This window comes from Embiotoca jacksoni, unplaced genomic scaffold (assembly GCF_022577435.1).
Source record: "Embiotoca jacksoni isolate LCO1_2020_lvr unplaced genomic scaffold, fEmbJac1.0.p SCAF_17, whole genome shotgun sequence".
In the NCBI taxonomy this organism is placed as follows: domain Eukaryota; kingdom Metazoa; phylum Chordata; class Actinopteri; family Embiotocidae; genus Embiotoca; species Embiotoca jacksoni.
Window position 1 is genome coordinate 9,846,347 of NW_027185307.1, and position 18,749 is coordinate 9,865,095.

Sequence of the window (18,749 nt, forward strand, 5' to 3'; positions counted from 1 at the left end):
GAATTTGCATACGTGATTATAGTGCCTGAAGTGCTTGATTGTTGCAGGGTTAGGTTATGTGTTGGTGAAATGTGATATTTGCTGTGCAGGCGGTGGGTGGGTTGGGGGGAGGCGGGGGTGCTGCTAAAACGTTTCCCCTTGACCCTTGAAATGCAACGTAATCCCGCGTGGCCCCGTTTGATTAGGGCATTTTTCTAATTGTTGTCATCAGGAGCTGCACTATCATGGTCGCATCTGGAAGCAATTTGACATCTAAAGTTAGTGGTTCTCAATAGTGGGGTTCAAGAAGCCTTAAAAGGCCACGCGAGGCGTCCCCCCCCCCCCCCCCACACACACACACACATACCCGCCCCCGCGGGGCAAAGCGAAGACTTGTTTAATTTGACTGTGATTTCATTAACGTGGAATTATTCCAATTAGAGAACATGTGTCTGAACAAAGGTTTCACTTGTGTCACCAGGAACGCCACACTCAATTTTATATCAATAACCCCCCAAAAAACATATTGGAAATCCCAGGCACTAAATACAAATAAATCAGGACCCTTGGTATAAGGTGTGTCCATTTTGTGGGTCCCTGACATGAAAATGTTGGAGAAGCCATGATCTAAGTGAGTGAGGCAAAAGGCTGCTTTGACAGACTTTGTTTTTAGCCCAGTCGCTACAAGCTCTCCCCTTTTCTCTTCTCTGCCCCCCCTCCTCTCTTCTCTTTCTCTCTGTCTCACCCTCTCTCTCTTTCTCTCTTTAAAAGGGAGCGGAAGAGTGGGCTGATACCGGTCTCATGTTGCGTATGGATTTTCGTTTATATAATCGATTGAAATGACCCAATACATTGATTTTGGGTTCAGTGTTTTACAAACAAGCGTTTATGGGTCTCGATTTTATGTTAGGGATGATTCCAGTGTGACACCGTTGCGCAAAGAAGTCGGAGTTTTTGATTTTTAAATAAATTATCTAAATACAAACAAATACAAATCTATTGTTTCATGTATAAAAGAATATAAAGACTGGCTGAGGAGGTGGGGTGGTGGTGGGGGTGGGGGGGGGAGAAGAAGAGAAGGGGAAAGAGAAAAAAAAAGACAATATTGTTCTGCCTCTCTCCTTAATCAAATAAAGTGGTGTAAAAAAAAAACACACACACACACACACACACAAAAGCATTTCCTTCCCTCTGAATTTCTCCTTGAATTATATGCCATCACTAGTGTGTGTGATTGCGGAATATTAAATTAAAGTGGGATAAGTCCGCACCGAGGCGGGCTGCGTCCAATCCGCAACTCATTTCCCCTGTTGTAGCACCGCATCACTGCGCTCCTCTCTTTTCAATGACAATGTGCCAAATCTGGGCATTTTGAAAACACTTTCCATATGCTATTATCGGATCGCTACTGAGCAAGAGAAAGACAGAAAAGAAGGAAAACGGAATGCTTTATACCAAAGGTACCAAGAGTCTACATTTTTATGTATCTTCTTTTTCACTGGCTTATTATACTTTATGCTTTTGGGGGAATTTAAAAGAGGTAAGAGGAGGTAAATTTGAAGTTTTTATAACGATTGCATATTTATGGAGCGCTGCTGGATGGCTTTAGGGCTGACTGTGAAAATGTCGAGAGGCTTTATGTTGAGCATCTATGGGCAAAAACTTCATTTGTTTCTCTGCTTTTTTCTACGTTTTTTCCTCTTTTATTGCTAAAGACTAAATAGTTTTTGCCTACTTGTCTCTTTCTTGTCATGGCAGATAAACAAGTTCAGGTAACATTTTCTGACACTTTAATGTCGCTGAAATAATTCTATCTTTTTGATTTATTTGCAAATTAACTGAAATTGCAGCTCCGCACCTGAAACTTCACACAGGTGACAACTTGCAAATGGCTTTACGTTTAGAGGATTTCTGCCTGACATATTTCTTTTATTGTGGGTTAAAAAAAAAAAAAAAAAAACAGTTTTAAAAACTGTACATATTTTGAAAATAACGACTTTTACGTTTTTCTTAAATTTGGTTTGATTGTTCAGGAGACAGGGGCAACATCTTATATCGGTCACACATTCAAAGAGTTGCACTTAACTTATTATTGTCTATTTTATGGGCCTTTATAAAGCTTGTTTGTGCGTGTGTTTGCTGGACGAGAGTTGGCCAGTGGGTCACTGTGGCAGGTTGCAGGTCAGAGCTGTGGGCTTTTGCGTGCTTTTGTGTGTCCTGATGAGGCAGAGGGGTCAGCCCTGCAACCCCATGAGGGCGCCGACGCATAGGACAAACAAGGTGGAAGTCTGATTGCACATCCAGACAAAAAAAACAAAAAAAACACCGGCCAGGTGTTTGCAGTAAACATTAAAGACAGGTTACACAAATATCAAAATTATTATGTGAAAAATTATAACAGGAAAATCAAGGCGGAGCATGAATGGTCAGTCCAGTCTGACTTCAATGAATGTATTGATGGAGCAACAATAGTCCCATCCCTTAGCATGTCCCAGTGTGTCAAGCCAATATGGTAATATCTCCGGACGATTCAAAGTTATTGATCTTCTGAAGTGACAGAAGAGCACTGAGTGGTCAGTGCTACCTTTCATATATCAATATATGCGTTATAAAATATTAAACAAACACAGGTCCTTTAGTGTTTGATAATTGCACTCTTATTAAAAGGGTTTAATTTCATTCTTCATTGTCTATCTTTCTGGTGATACTACCCAGAAATTTCTTCGTAATTTATTTACTTTACACACAAATATAGTTGCACACTCGCGCGCACACGAACGCACACACACACACACACACACACGCATACACGCACGCACACACACACACACACACACACACACACACACACACACACACACACACACACACACACACACACAAGCAGTCACACACAGACCGGAGTTTACAGATAAAAATCTATAATTAATTGAGGATGCTGCTGATATTGAAATGAGGCGAAATATTAGTTAACGCGGTCTATTGTCAAGCGGTCCTCCGGAGAAAGAGCATCGTCTGCGGGCAGAGAGGGAGGGTGGAGACCGGGGGGATTTACAAAACGCAGGAGGTTAAGATAAGCGGGAGCCTATATCAGTTCTCTAAATCCGCTTTGTACTTTCTCGTTTTCTCATCGAAAACAAATAAAATAACAAACACAACTCCGCTGAAAACGTCAACTGTGCACACAAATTTAATCACTGGAAAGTAGAAAATAAGTACATCCTTCCACAGAAATGGACACGCTCGTAGAAAAAAAAAGGGGGGAAAAAATCACGCTGGTTTGTGCCTACAGAAGTCCTCCGTTTGGATGTATAAGGTCGCAAATAAAAAATAGGTCCACTCCATTCAGCTTTGGGAAGACTGACGCACGGCCCCTGTGGACTTTTTGCGCGTCCGCTGCAGCAGCGGGTCGACTCGACTCTCCAAGCCGTCTGTGAGCGACGCCTCCCAGGGTTGACAGGCTAGAAAAACCCCCCTGGAGGACAGGGAGGCAGCTGCAGCAGTAGCGGCAGCAGCAGGAGCCTTGGATCCGGGTGAAAAGTGACGCCTCTGTTCATCACCTCGACCCACCCACCCCCCTTTGTCAGAGACCTCTCTAAACCCAGAATAAACAGCCTCGGGTCGGGTCGGGCTCGGATCTCTTGGCTTCTTAAGGATCCAGTTGGTATGGGTGCAGTCCAGTCAATGTGGCTGCAAAGTAGACCTAGTACTTCACTTGCCAGCAGCAGCCTTATCATCACATCCCAAGCCCCGGCTCATGCAGTTCAATTCACCCCCAGCTTCGATTTTTTTTTTTTCCATGAAGGAGAACAAGATCTCTTGATTTTCTCCCCGATTGAGACTGTGTAAAGTCTTCCTCTTGCCCAAAAGCCTCTATTAAGAAACCGGTGGGGAAACACAGTAAACGGTTTGCATTGAAATGATATAGGGCCAAAAGACCGATGCACTTTGAAAGGACACTAAATGTAAACGCCAGCGAATTGAACTAAGAATAGAGAGGGGGATTTTTGTGTGACCCTGTATTGGATTTTTGCACTTTGGTTCTATTGAACCCACACGGGGCCTCAGCGGTCCCGAAAGGGCAGAGATGACTTTCCAACATGTGGTATATTACTGTGACGCGTTATGGATTTGATTTGTAAGCTTGGCTGTTCATATGTACCATATATGCAACAGATCGGATGCAATATCCTAATTTTCAGAAAACAACGAGCATATTATGACAGAAAACAATATAAAAAGACAAACCATGCATCCACATGGAGCATAAATTACACACGTATGTGAATGCGTTTTATACTTTTGTGCATAAAATGCTGTTACCTATAAAATGTATTCCACCCAGGTCCGTTTTGATGCGCAGCAATAGACAGTTTTGTGTTTTTCATTCTCTCCCCAGGTGCCTTTTCTTTATGTTTTTATGCACATTATTGATCAGAGGTGTTATTCAAAAAATTCAGCTGTCGTTCATTTTCATAAATTGCTCCAAAACCCATATAAAAATCAAATGTTTTATAGTCTCACATTACCTCGGAATCTGCAAAGACGCTTCATTCTGCGCATCTTAGAAAAAAAGTATTTCACCTGTGGTGTCATAATCAATAAAATCAAAATGATGTAATGCACATAAAAAGCAGCATGGACAGAAGAAAATAGTCATCTTATATTTGTTAAATCAAATCTAAAAGAAAGCCGTGCCGGAGCGTTGTGCTCTACGAAACAGAAATATGCATCTGCAAAACTTGTTTTCATTGTAAAAGATGACTTCTAAGTACTTGTAAGTAATTCTGAGTCCAGCCTGTTGGGAAGCGGTTGTCCATTGTTCTACATGTGATTTGGCCCTTAGAGAGGAGAAACCATACAAAAGGATTTTCTGCGCGCATAGACCTATGCGGCCGCCAGGGCTCCGTGTGCGCGTCATTTGCAATGTGGAGACTGTTGATCAACTCACTAATTACACTTCTCTCCTCTCTCTCCCTCCCTCTCCGTCTCTCTTTTGCTCCCTCCCTCTCTCCCTCTCTCTCTCTCTCTCTCTTTCTCTCTTTCTCTCTCTCTCTCCCTCTCTCTCTCTCTCTCTCTCTCTCTCTCTCTCATTCGTCCTCTCTCTCTCTCTGTCTCTCTACCCATTCCCAGAGTGCATATCGGGAAATAGACACACAAAGACATGCGCACTCAACTTAATCAGCCATTTTTTTAAACAGGGCTAAAACGATAATAATTAGCAGAATAAAGACATATCGGATTTTCATTTCCTTTCCTCCGTTTCCCGACCCCCGTCCACAAGAGAAACTGCGAGGCAGCCCGTCGACACGTCGTTTCACCGCCACCGGAACCAAAATAAGGGATAGCTCTCTAAACGCTTGACATTTGTGATTTTACCCCCTTTTCCCATTATAAAGTTGGAGGATTATTGTAATTTTCCCTGTTTTTTCACCTTTTTATTGTCCAATTACGCAAGCCGCTGGATGTGACTGTTTTATAAACCCAAGAGCAAAGAGAGAAGCGGAGGTGACGGTTTTGGAGGGGGAAGAAAGTAAGTTGTTTTTTTTTTTGTTTTTTTTTCCTTTCCACCTCTCCCTTTAACTTTTATTGAGTAGTTTGGAGTGTGTGTGTTAAATTTAGGGGTCGGGTATCGATTATCTATCTCGCTGGTGGATGTTTGACATCGGGGTTGTTTGGATAACAGGTGCTGGGTGTTTTTAGTCCAGAATCAAGGCGGATATCGTGATGTTAGAGCAACTCCGGCGCTTTGGCTACAGTAAAACAAGCGACTGACAGGGTTGGAGGCGTTCTTACGCATGTGTCCGTGCTACTAGGCTACAATACGATACCACGTCCGGACCTGCCGTTTTTGCAAAGTTTTCTGCGAATGTTGTTGAGATTGTGTGGCGGACAGACACCATGAATGTTCCACGTTAGATACAGCGAGACAAGACGAGCATTCCCCCCCTCCCTCCCTCCCTCCCCCGCCCCCCGTTAGTGGCTTTGCAGTGCGGATATGGTGGTGCCTTTCCATGAGTCCGATCTCTCGGACATGTCCGCTTTGAGCTTGTTCCTAGTCGAGGTGTCCGGTTTGCTGTTTCTCCCACTTCCCGACTCCAAATTTCCGTCTGCGGCCATCAGATGTTTCATTTCAACTCATAATTTAGATGCACCGCAGCGCTCAAAGCCAGTTTTGAACACATCGGGGTTTCATGCACCTTCCAGGCATTCACGGCCGAAGTGACACGATCAGTCTCCCGACACGATCCCCCCTTCGTCTGAATAAGTGCATATGTTTGAAATTGCCAAAGTAAGACCACGATCAAAGGGTCTTTACAAAAGCAACGTACAATCGCCAATCGTAGCCCCATACACCTTTACCTGGTGCGCTTAAAAAGTAGTCTCACTCTACCGAGGCGTGGGTGGCTGCGTCGCCCAGGAGGGAGACCGATCGTTGGGCTACTGATAGCACGGAGAGTCCCTTCAGAGCCAGCCAGCTCCCGGGTCCCCTGTTTTTCTTTAGCACCGGCATTTGAAACATATGACTGTATTCCAAATTCATTCCTCATTTACATGTATTGACATTAACATATTTAAATTCCGCCTTCCATTCATAGTCTGTAAATTCCATTTCCACACTCTGTCCCCATCCGCGGCGGTGGGCTCAGACAATTTCCTGATATAAAATCGACTTCTTTTATTTCCAAGAGATGCTGGTTGAAACATCTTCGTTAAGTTGTAGATTAGTGTTGTTTTGTTTTTATTTAGTGGAGAGGTGGAGATTCTCAGGTGTTTTTTTGCCTCCTGATGGGTATTTTTTTTTTTTTTTTTTTTTTTTTTTTTTTTTTGAGTTAGGTAGATAGATTTGGCTCGCATTGGGACGCGACAGTGACAGGGGGGACATCGATCGCACGGGAGGAAAAAAACAAAACATCAGGGCCAAGGGGCCAGTCAGTCTCCAACCCGGGTATGTAACGGTGTAGTGAGTGTGTGTGTATGGAGAGACTGTAAAGTGAACGGATCGCCAATATGGGATACGCGACCTTTTTACAGGATTGTGTCTATTTATACGGCTTTTCTTGCTTTCTTTGGTATGGGCTTCAGAGCGTATTTACCCCCGAAAACGGAAGCTTTTAATTCACTTTTTACAAACACATTATACTTTTAAATTTTGTTTGGATTATTGAACAGGTTTTAATACGTAATACTCAATTTTAATCAAAATGGGATTTCCTTTAGACTGTCAATATGCAAATAAGGACCGCTCTTACTGCTTTAATAATCTGAAATACTAATTTTTATAGTATTGTTATTATTATTATGATTATGATTATTATTATTATTACAATTACACTGGTATATTTTTTTAAATATAAAAACAAAATTGAAAAACGTTTGTTTTTCTATCAGTTAAATGTTAACTTATGTCATATCAATTTTCTACACTGATAAACTAAACAGTGATGTTTTTTGGACAGGATGAATCTGAAGTCTTGTCAGACGGTTCAATTAAATCTGCATAAAATTGTATATTTCAAAACAAAAACATGCACCCAGGCCTAATACTAATAATAATAAAAAGAAAATTAGAAAGTGAAATTAGGAAACAGGATGACCCTGTCTAATTGCAGTGAATTTCATCAGTTAATGATGGTATTGTCTCACTCTAAAATAACAAAATCTCTGTTATTTTTCTTGTCTTGCAAATGAGGGAATTCTTGAGGTTCATGTTTGCAGAAGCTCAGGCCCCTTGTTTTTGTTTTTCTGCGCTGGCTGTCTTAGCACTATCAAAGACTGGGTGTGTATATCTCTCCATGTTAGTTAAGCTGCCTGCAACGTTCATTTTACCCGTAGCAATAAAGGGGAGGGATACAAAAAAAACACCAAAAAAAAAAACATATAGTGTGAAAGATGGGCAGACAGCCCTGAGAGGACAATTGCTGTTGGCTTGAAAATGCCTCTTGATTATTAAAAGCTAATGCATTTTCAGCATTGCAGCCTTCATTAAGGGTGCGGATGGGGGTGGAGGGGGTGCAAGAGGGATGAGAGGGTACTGGGAGGAGGAGAGGATGGGAGAGAGAGAGAGAGAGAGAGACAGGGGCTGAGTCTGTCCTATAACTCCTGGGTCTAAGACACATGCAGCTGGAAGATTGGCTCGGGCCTCTCCTAGGGGTCGACAATGTGTCATTTCCACCCGGCTAGATTGCCCTCTGCCTATCTGATATTAATGTGCAAATCAATATTTCAGGGATTAAATTTCCCTTCTTCATTTTTTATGGTTTCTACCTCAATAAGTCTCCCGTCTAATAGAGGAGGCTGGATGATTTAGAAGCCTTTGCTGCAGAAAGAGAGAGAAAGAAATAGAGAGGAGCTTTGCAACAAGGCTATCGCTGCATTTTAATGTTCTTCTTCGTGGATCCCCCCCATAGGCCCTTAGTAAGGAGGGCTATATCGCTGCTTTACACCGTAAAGACAGCCAATTTGGCTAAAAAGGCAGAAAGGGAAAATATGAGTCCGGTTGAATACTTAAGACGCTGTGGTAATCCGAGTAGCAGGTATTAGCGAAGGGGAGCTCCCGCCCCCCCAAACCTCCACCCACCCACCCACCCCGCGCCTCAAAGAGACACACACAGAGCTACATCCAAACCTGCATTACCAGCCGTCATGCTCGAGCGAGCAGTATAGCTTACAACACGCTGCACTGCTATAACAATATATATTTTTTTTTCTTCTTTTTTTTTTTTTTCCCCCCCCTCCTCTGCACTTCACCTTTTTTGCATAGAAGCCCATCGACATCCATTGGAGAGATTTACTCTCCTGCGTAATAACATCTGGCGTATGTGTGTGATAGAAATGAATCACTGTGACACAATGACCTGCGTATGATTATTGGGAAAAGGGAAGAGCGTATTACCATAGTCATAATGCTGCATCTCATTGAGAGTCAACTAAATGAGCTTGGACCCTCTGACTCCCAATAGACATTCATTAGGGGGACAGTGCACACAGAGGCGTCTGTCTGCCAATAGGTGTGTGTGTGTCTGTGCATGTGCGTTTATTTAATCCTCCTTCCTGTGCCATCTGGTGCGCGTGTGTGCATGCGTGTGTGCATGCGTGTGTGCATGCGTGTGTACTTGCGTGTCCAGCAACAACACAGTGTGAATTTCCCTCCGCTCAGACCCCAGTCACCCCCCTCACACCCCTACACACACACACACACACCTCACCCCCCCCACACACACACCCGCACACATACAAGTTCAGCCTTTGCACGCTGAGTAGAGTAGACTGTTTTAACATACCCATGATAGGTAGAGTGTCAGCGGTTGAAAACAAGAAAAGAGACGGAGAAAGAGACAGAGGAAGAGGCACAAAAGAACTCTAATTGTAGCACGACCGCTTGGCTTCCTCCCTGATTCACGGCCATTACGATGTGAAAAGCACAATCGCCTGTCCTCCATTATCAAAACGGCAGGCCTACACTCTCACATCCATACAAGCATACTCACTGGAGGGAATCACGTAGATTATTTTTTTTTTTTATTGTTTTTTTTTGTTAGTTATCTTTGGTTTGAATGTCCTTCTGGTCATCTGCTTTCTGGTGGAGTCAATGTTGAACGTGTCCAGCATTCTCTTCACGAGTGGCGTCCGGTTGAATTTACGAAGGATAAATTAATTCTCTATATTTAAGGTGTCCAAGCCGGAGGAGTGCAGTTGGAATCGACGAAAAATGATGTGAAAACTCAACCTGTGTTTTGAATCAATTGTGTTTGACTCTCAACGGTGAAGTTCTCTTTTTTTAGACTTTCTCCTTTGCACTTCTTTAGAGTTTTCATAGGTGGCCTTTTACGCAATATATATTATGCAACTGTTCAAAGCTTGTAGTTTTTGATGCAAAGAGGTTTTTAACACCTGTGTGTGTGTGTGTGTGTGTGTGTGTGTGTTGGGGGTGACAGTCTGCTGTAGTGCTGTCAAGGTCTGAGGGAGGCCTATATGGGGGCGGGGGCTAAGAAGTTCACTGCAGCTCAGCATTATATCTCAAAGAAGGGGGGCTTCCTGTGTCAGCCCTCGGGCACCACCACCACTAACACACAATTTCTCTCTATCACACACACCGATCGAGACACGGAGGAGGGTTAAAGACTTGGAACGAGATCAAGCCTCTCCGTAGCTCCCGGGGAGGGTGCTTGTGAATATGCGAGTTTTAGTGTAATTAGCACTTAATTATATTAACATATGCAAATTGTCAGGCGGAGAGCTTGTACTGCCGGTGGGTATCGGCTGAGATACAAGTGACTCTATTGTACCACCACGGCAGAAAAGAGAATAATGGGTGTGTGTAAGGCAACCAGCCAGCAGCTTGCCAGCCAGGCCCCCCCCCCACCCCCTCCCCCCCAATGCTAGCACATAACCAGCTAGCTCATTTAAGGCTGGCCACTTTGCCAAATTTCATTAGTCGCCATGACGACCTTGCTAATTGTGCTGACTAATGTCCCTTGTCCCTGACCTGTCTTCAGTTGGGATGGGTGTGCATCCCTCTCCTCCCCCTCACCAAAAACACGAGAGGGTTAGAGAGAGAGCGAGAGAGAGAGAGAGAGAGAGAGAGAGAGAGAGAGAGAGAGAGGGGCCCGACTGTCCAGATTAAACCAGCTCACAATGACTCCTATTTACACACGTTCTGCTTGTACGAGCATTTGCATATTCAAAAATACTCTGCCATCCTTCCTCGTCTGCTCAGTGTGTGTGTGTGTGTGTGTGTGTGTGTGTGTGTGTGTGTGTGTGTGTGTGTTGCATGTGCACAGGCAACCTTGTGGGCATGTGGAAGCAATGTGTCGGAGGGAGTAACAACAGTTCATTTGTGTGTCAGTCTCTGCGTGTCACTTCACATGTGCGACACACATACTGTCTGTGAAGCAAGACTGCGACCGGGAGACTGGTATGGCCCTTGTGTAGCGACATAGCTGAATTTGTTTTTGATTATTGTACAAGACGGAGATTCTGGCAGAGAAAAGGCCCGGGCCAAAATAACAGGGACTACGAGTTCTGCCTCTGAAACTTTCAGCCCCTCTTTTCATTCCATCTAAATATCTAATTACAACACATTTATAGCGACCCCCAACCAAGCAGCAGGACTTTCTTTTTTCTCCTTTTTTTTTTTTTTTTTTTTTTTTACGGGGGGGAGGGTGGACAAACATTTAATGTTCTGTGCTTCCCGATTGCCAAAGGTGGATAGAGATTGGGCCTAGTTGGTGCTACTAGTACTTGCATGCTAATCCTGTTTTTTGACAGGAACGTAAACTGATATAATTGCTTTTCAGAGGCAGGAACGGCGGTTTATACAAGTGTGAAAGCACGGGAAAGGGGATTAGCATTATTTTGCATAATGCTGGGCAGGCGCTGAATGGGGCATTGAACGCTTGACTGGGTGACAGAGATGAAAGAGAGATGAAATGCTCTACCCCTCTTCTCCCTCCCTCTCTTCCCCCCCCCCGCTCTCTCCTCCGGTCCCTGTGTCTCAGGCCGCTGCCGGTATAGGAGTGTGTTTGCCGGAGAGGACCCCGGAAACACAAGGCCAGTGTTTTTTGGCTGTTTGTTCGGATGCCAGCAGATGGAAGCTGTCATGTGAAGCAATATGTATGATAATAGAGTAACTGCGGAGACTGGTAAACTCCCTAAGCCTCCATGTATATACTAAACTGCATCCCTAAAGCACTGGAGTGTACAATTATGTAGTGGATGGATGTGGCTCAGGTAGCATTTACATGGAAGGAAGGGAGCGGCTTTCGCGGATCAAATCAAACTACACTGCTCTTACATTTTCCTTTATTGAGATGTTTGCTGAGGATTTGATCGGATGTCATCTGGGCAGAGGCAACTATCAAATGGCGAGGCAGGTGTGTTTTCTGTGAGTGGATGCGTGCATGTGAAGCTGTGGTGGCAGCGGCAGGGAGGGGGCGCGCGGGTGGTGACGCAGCTTAAAATTGCCACTGTGACTTCCATATGACCCAGCTCGACTTTGTGAGTAATTTATGATCAACCGTCATCATTGCTATTGCATCTGGCGTATGGAAATGATCGCGGGTCGAGGGAGGGGCGCGAGGCTGGGTGGTGAAGAACATGGCCGGCACAAAGGCCGGTGTGGCCTGTTTTTGTTGTCTCTCATTGGACAGGATCCTCTTTCTTTGACCTTTTGCACGCCTTCCCTCTGCTTTCATATGCTAATCCCGGCCAGACCCGAGGAGGAAACGTGCTGGAGCTGAGTGGAGGAGGACAAAGACTCCCTCTCTCTTTCTCTGCCTCCTTTCCACGCCATATCTCCTCTTTTCTTGCCTCTTCCCCTCTCAAGCAACTTGACAGACTTTGGCATGAAAGGAAGTGAGTGCTTAGCGGATGGGAAAGGTGGGGACGGCGTTCTTGCTGTGACCCCACACCACCTGTGAGGATCAAGTGTGCTGCAGAGATTCTCGGTTATGTGTATGTGGCGTTTTATTTTGAGTGGCCCTCGTCATCGTTGTTGTTGTTGTGTGTGTTGCAGATCGGTAATCGTTTGAGCCGCGCCGCCGGTAGTGTTAAAGCATAGGCCGAGTCAGTTCAGGAGTGATTTGTTGCTTTTCCATTGAAGCTAGTTGAGTTGTCATACAAGGTCTATATTTTCCTCTGTCTCTCTCAGTCCTGCCAACTCGATCTTCTTACAACCAGTAAAAGTACTGTCTCTGGCGGGGTAAAAGGATACTAATATAGTTACTACAACCCTCCCCTAACATAATACTCCAGCGCACCACTGTGGAGCATGACGTGGTTTCAAGGCTCTTTTGGCTCTGTTATGGGAAGGGGGCATGTTATCTGTAGGAAATGTAATTTTTGTCCTCATTGAAATCGTTCATTATTGAGCGCGGTTATCTAAATGTTTTTGTTGCTGTTGGTCCAGCGCCAGTCAGGATTGCTTTACCCTCGCTCTCTCTCTCTCTCTCTCTCTTTCTCTCTCTTTCTCTCTCTCTCTCTCACATGTCTCTATGTCTGTCTCTCTCTCTCTCATCTCGCCAAGCCTTCATCAGTCTCTTAAGGGAAAATAGAAAGGGGGATTTTTCTCTTCCCTCTGTGCTCTGTCCCGTTCTCAGGCTCTACTGCCTATTTTGCATCAGCCATCTCGTACAGGATATTAGCCGTGGAAAAACATGGGTCTGGGTATTTCATTTAGAATAATATGTTTATTCTTTTCATTTCAAAGTGGAAGTGGGGGTATTTCACAGGGTGGGGAAAGAACAATCAGGGCCGTGTGTTCGAGTGCTCGCTCTGTTTGATCTGAGGTCCTGCGGGCCCTGAGGGTGGCTGAGATTCTCAGGTTCAGGTCAAATATAATGGGCTGGTAAAAAATAAAAATAGGCCTATGTCTTTTTCTCATACTGAATCACTGATTCCGTTCTCTGTACATCTCTGTCGGTGTGTCTGTCTCATGTTCTCTGTTGTTGTCGTCCGTCTCATCCGTCATTTGCATCTCCCGATGCTCTTTTTTCTGTTGACAGGCTTGGCAGGGTGAATTCATAGCAAACAGAGATTGGGCAATTTGAATGCAAAGAGAAATTCCCTGCCCACTGCTAATTCTAAACTTTTGCTTTATTGGTGTGCTTTTATGTTAACACTCATTTCACCAAGACTCAAAGCTGCAGTTACCTTTCAGGCTGTGACATTGTTTGTCCTCTGTACTCCTTGATGCAGTCACTGTGAAGGACACTTGCTCAGCCCTTCAGTCCATGTGAGTGCCTCAAAGTCCTCATCTTACATATTCATCAAAGCATTCAGCAGCCTTTTATTTTAGAAAGGTTTGTCCCTCTTGTACTTCCCAACAAAATAATACACAGTACAAAAGGTTATACGCCACATTTTATCGATTGCTCTCAAAAAGTATTTTCAGAGCTGCAAAAGCTGGCAAGATTAAAACAAAACCAGAGAAGATATGCACAACTACCTCATCCAAAGAGTTAAGTGGGGGAAAGAAAAGTTGATGAATGACTAAGTTTCTCCAGGTTTGAGAAAAGATGCACCACAATAGCACAAGACGTCTCATGACAAATGATACATTCCCTTCCTTGTCGGCCAAAGACAAAGGCGAGGATTGAAAAGGCAGCGAGCCCAGTCACAAGACATATGCGCATTAATAGACCTTCAGGAAAGATGGAGAAATAGCGAGTGATACTGTAGGAATGATAATAATAATAATAAAAAAAAGTTCCATTGCGGGGGAAGAGACAATTTTTCATCCGAATATATCCATCAAATCACCTTTACTTTCTTCCCGGTGTATGATTTATATGCGTGTCAGCATCTGCATCTGCCTGAGTGTGCATGTGTTTTGCAGGTATGTGACATGATTGGCATGTGGTATTCCTGAAGGCAGCAGCATGCGGATATCAAGGCCATTGGCAAGGCTTGTCAGGGAATAAGTGGCTAATTAATTATGCATGACTTGTGGTCTTAAACAAACAGTGTAATGAGAGATGAAATGAATTTACCAAAGAGGTAGCATCGAGATTATTATTATTATTATTATTATTATAAAACTGAAATTTCTTTGAGTTCATAAAAATGTGTGCGCACAGATTCAGAAATGTATTCAAATTAAGTTAAAAAGGCCATTTGAATTAATAAGAATGGATTAAACGTACCTGCAAAACAGTTCAGTTTTACAGTAAGGTGTGCGTCTAATAGGAATACAAATTATTCTTGTCATCTGCAGGAGCTAAAATACTCACCCATGCAGTCACATTAAATATGAATAGTCCTGTCCCATTTTGTAACTGCAGGATTATATGAAAAGTAGTTAAAAAAAATGATAAAAAAGAGTGAAGATCGTTCCTTTTCCAGTGTAGGTCTCAGTCTGATCTAATACCGGCGAGCAAGCATGTGTCTCCACAACTCCCTGAGGAGACTTCAGCCAACACTATCCCTCTCAAACCCTACCTCTTTTTGTGGGCCAGCACCGGCTGTGGAATAATCTTTAATTATTTGCTTTTAAAAAGAGAAAAAAAAAATATGCCTCCTTTTTCTGTGACAGTGGAGAAGAAGAAGAACAGAACAGGCGCAGGAATGTTCTTGTATATGAAATTGTAGGTATTAACAGGGCTAGTTTTGTCAGCGGTTTCACTGATGAATCAACTCTGTGCACCTAGACTAAATAAAGAGGGGAGTTTTGCCTTGTTTCATCCCAGTTTAGATGAGCCGATATAGGACGGCTGTGAAGGAACTGTTAAGAAAGCAAAGCGCGCTGGAGAACGGACCTCTTCCTTAACACAGTACCTAAACAAGTGTCACGATGTGGTGATGGACGGTCCGGTGGTCTGTTTGGTTTGTGGGAGACACCCTTTTGGAATATTATTAAACGAAAGGCTTAAATAGTCTCAAATATAGCATTAAGTGATTCCTTGCCCTTTACAGGGTATCGTATGTATAATTTTTGAAAAAAGAGAAGTACCGTATCTGTTTGAACGTGGCGTTGTTCTGTAGTAATCACAATCTGCGTGTGCATGTGTGTGTTCATGAGAGAGAGAGAAAAAAAGAGATTTTGCTGACTTGTGGTCTTCAGTTGCCTTGTCATTGACCTCCATGGTCCCTTGGTTGACATATAAAGAGCAATGCAACCCACATACATACAAAGAAAAAAAAGAAAGAGACTATAACATTTATGTTGTATGTTAGATTTAAATATGTTACAGTCTCACTTTTAGCTCGTAGTGGTTATTTCCTGCAGTGAACACTCAGGTAGTCGGTCCATTTTACCGCTGTCTCAGCACGCCGGCCCGAGATTTGCGTGACATGGTGTTTATTTGATAAAGGAATATTGCGGCGTTAATCTAAAACCACGCTAATTACATCTGACAGTTGTTTGTTTGTACCGAAATCCAATTAAAACGTACACTTTTCAACTCTATTGCTCATTTTTCTCTCCCTCTCCTCCCTCCCGTCCTCTTTCTTCCTCTCTCACAGTAACCAGAAAAAGAGCCTATGATGGCATAAATAACAACTGTGCTTTCCTTGTGGGTTTTTTTTTTTTTTTTTTTTTTTTTTTTTGTGAGAACAGGGCAAACTCACAACAGCTGTCAGAAAAAGGGGGTTTGTTTAAAAAGCAAATGGCTTTGGTCTAAAGTTCATTTGGAGACCTCTCTAATTAAATAGAGAGCCGAAAGCTTAAGTTAATTAGTAATTCCCTAGGTCCAGAAATTAGACCTGTCACGAGTATTCAAGCTCTCGGAAAGCCAAAAGGTATGTGTTGTATTGTGTGTTTTTCCCGCAAATCCCTTATGCCTGCTCCCATCTTTGTACATGAGTGTGTATAAATGTGTGTTCATTTGTGCTATTTCTAATGTAAGGCGAGCACATTCTTCCCCCGTTGAAATGCTCAGGACACTAATGGTCTTTTTGTGGCGTGTCAGAGAAGTGCTCAGGAGATATTTAAGTGAGGGGCACATAGCTCGTGGCGTCAGTCAGGATACCTGCCCTATGATTATGTTTATGAAGATAATAACAGGGCTCGGGTCCCGCCGAGTACCGTCTTTAGAAAACAGTGGGGGTTTGAACTTTAAACTTTATTGTTACCCCTGGAAAAGGAGTGGAAGATTTGGTCGCCATGTCTGAGAAATGTCTGTACAATTAGCAAGGTGTTTCTGTATCCTTACTGTTTACTGTAAAAGCAGATGTTCCCTCTTCTCTTCTCTTCTCTTCTCTTCTCTTCTCTTCTCTTCTCTTCTCTTCTCTTCTCTTCTCTTCTCTTCTCTTCTCTTCTCTTCTCTTCTCTTCTCATTTGGACGTGACTATAATTGGGCAGATAAGCACGGGTTAAGCAAACATGCATCAGCTGATTTTGACACACTGGTCAGACAAAATGTCCCTACCTGGTCAGCCCATAATAGAGCAACGACTAGCGTTTCAAGACAGCCAGCAAACTCAGAGCTGCGGTAAAATGCGTTGACTTACACTGTCCCATAACTAACGGCTGCCAGCATGTTTTGGGTCACTTGATACTGATAGACATCTTTCACCAAATAGGGCAACATTTTTGAAATTTCTTTTTCTTTCCTAAAAAGGAATAAACTTTTGGCAACAAGTAGCCGGAGTTGCTTCATTAGTTTGTAGTGCTTGATAATAGGTTTCATTGACGTACTGCTCTTATAAAACACATTTCAGTGCTGGAAAAGTACTTCGTTTTTAATTTCAGACTGCCTGCCGTGCCAAGTATTTAAAGTCATGTATATGCAATTTTGAGTCTTAAGATAAGTTACACATACATGTTGTTTCATGAGCGTCACACTCGTCACAGCATGAAATAAGCAGAGAATCTGAGGCTCATGGCAGCTGATACAGTATAACCAGTCGTTTATATTTGCCAGGTGGATATGAAATGCCTGCGTCAGAGACTGCTCTCTGTGTCTGTCCGTGAGTGTGTGCTATCCTTGACTGACGTGGACAGTGTTTGCTTAACTTCTTCTGCGCGGTACTACCACGGCCTTGTCAATTTAAGTGTGTGTGTGTGTGTGGGAGAGAGTCCAGCAATGGCAGCTTTCATTTTTCATGTTCCCAGCAGTATTTCTTCCAAACAAACCTGCTGAGAGAAATAGAGAGGGGTTTGAATCAACACAAATGAGTGATATTTGTAATTTTCTCCCGGGTTGGTATGTAATTGTGTGTATCTACACACCCCAAGAGAAAACATGCATTTTAGAGATTTTTTTTTTTTCAGGCTTTGTATTTAGCAGGATTATTAATTTCACTTGGCAAATAATCCCACCTCACCACCCCGTTCAACTTGCTGTGTTATTGCAGAGAGGAGGTGTGTGTGTGTGTGTGTGTGTGTGTGTGTGTGTGTGTGTGTGTGTGTGTGTGTGTGTGTGTGTGTGTGTGTGTGTGTGTGAATATGTGTGTGTGTGTGTGTGTGTGTGTGTGTGTGTGTGTGTGCGCACGTGGTGTCATGCTTTTGCCTCATCCAAAAGATAAGGCTGTGATTTATGTAACAGCAAAGCTCTTTCATATTGTGTACGTTGTACCTTACAAGAGCATGATGAGCAGGCTAGATTAATATTTATTTAGCACAGGCAAATCAAGGATTAAGCAGTCATCATTTTAGCACTAATCCATGTCTCTGGTGAGATGCAGAGACAAAGAGAGGCAGATTACTAAACACATAACGCCGCAAAACAACAATTAGTTGGCGACTTGCTGTCCTCAACTGAGTAGAAAAAGAGCTTTGATGTGCAAACCTGCGCACAAAAAACACGCGCGCAAAAGTTGTGTTGTGCTCCATGGTTATGTTGCCGTATTGTTGCCGCTGCACTGTCCGCCTCTCCTCGACTTTTTACTTCTCATTTTCACCCTCCCTCTCCCTTAAAAAAAAGAATCCTTCATTGAAATTAGCGGTGGTTTGTCTGATTCACTCATCTGACGTAAATGTGTCTCATGATCTTTCCACTGTCCGAAAACACATGCACACACATGCGCACGCCCACACACTCAGATACACACACATAGACTGACACACATGCATGAGCAATGAATACTTCTTTCTTAGCTCCAACCACGTGGGAGAGGGACAGTTTGCTTAAAAAGTGTGTGTCTGTGTGTCTGTGTGTGTGTGTGTGTGTGTGTGTGTGTGTGTGTGTGTGTGTGTGTGCGTGCGTGCGTGCGTACGTGCGTGTGTGTGTGTGTTACAAATTACTTGGGAGTCTTGTAAATAAAATTACATTCTTTGCTAATTGAGTTAAACTGCTTTTTTGGAGATGTGGCAAAAAAGATGAAAGCTC

At 43.4% G+C, this 18,749-nt stretch overlaps 1 protein-coding gene across 1 annotated transcript in view; it reads left to right on the forward strand.

Moving 5' to 3' along the window:
* The first annotated feature begins 1,399 nt into the window (after positions 1-1,399).
* The window catches only part of zfhx4 (zinc finger homeobox 4), an 88,191-nt gene continuing 70,841 nt past the window's right edge, over positions 1,400-18,749 (forward strand). The window contains 1 exon segment of the mRNA XM_069151544.1: positions 1,400-1,439. The gene's annotated coding sequence lies outside the window, so the exon portion shown is untranslated.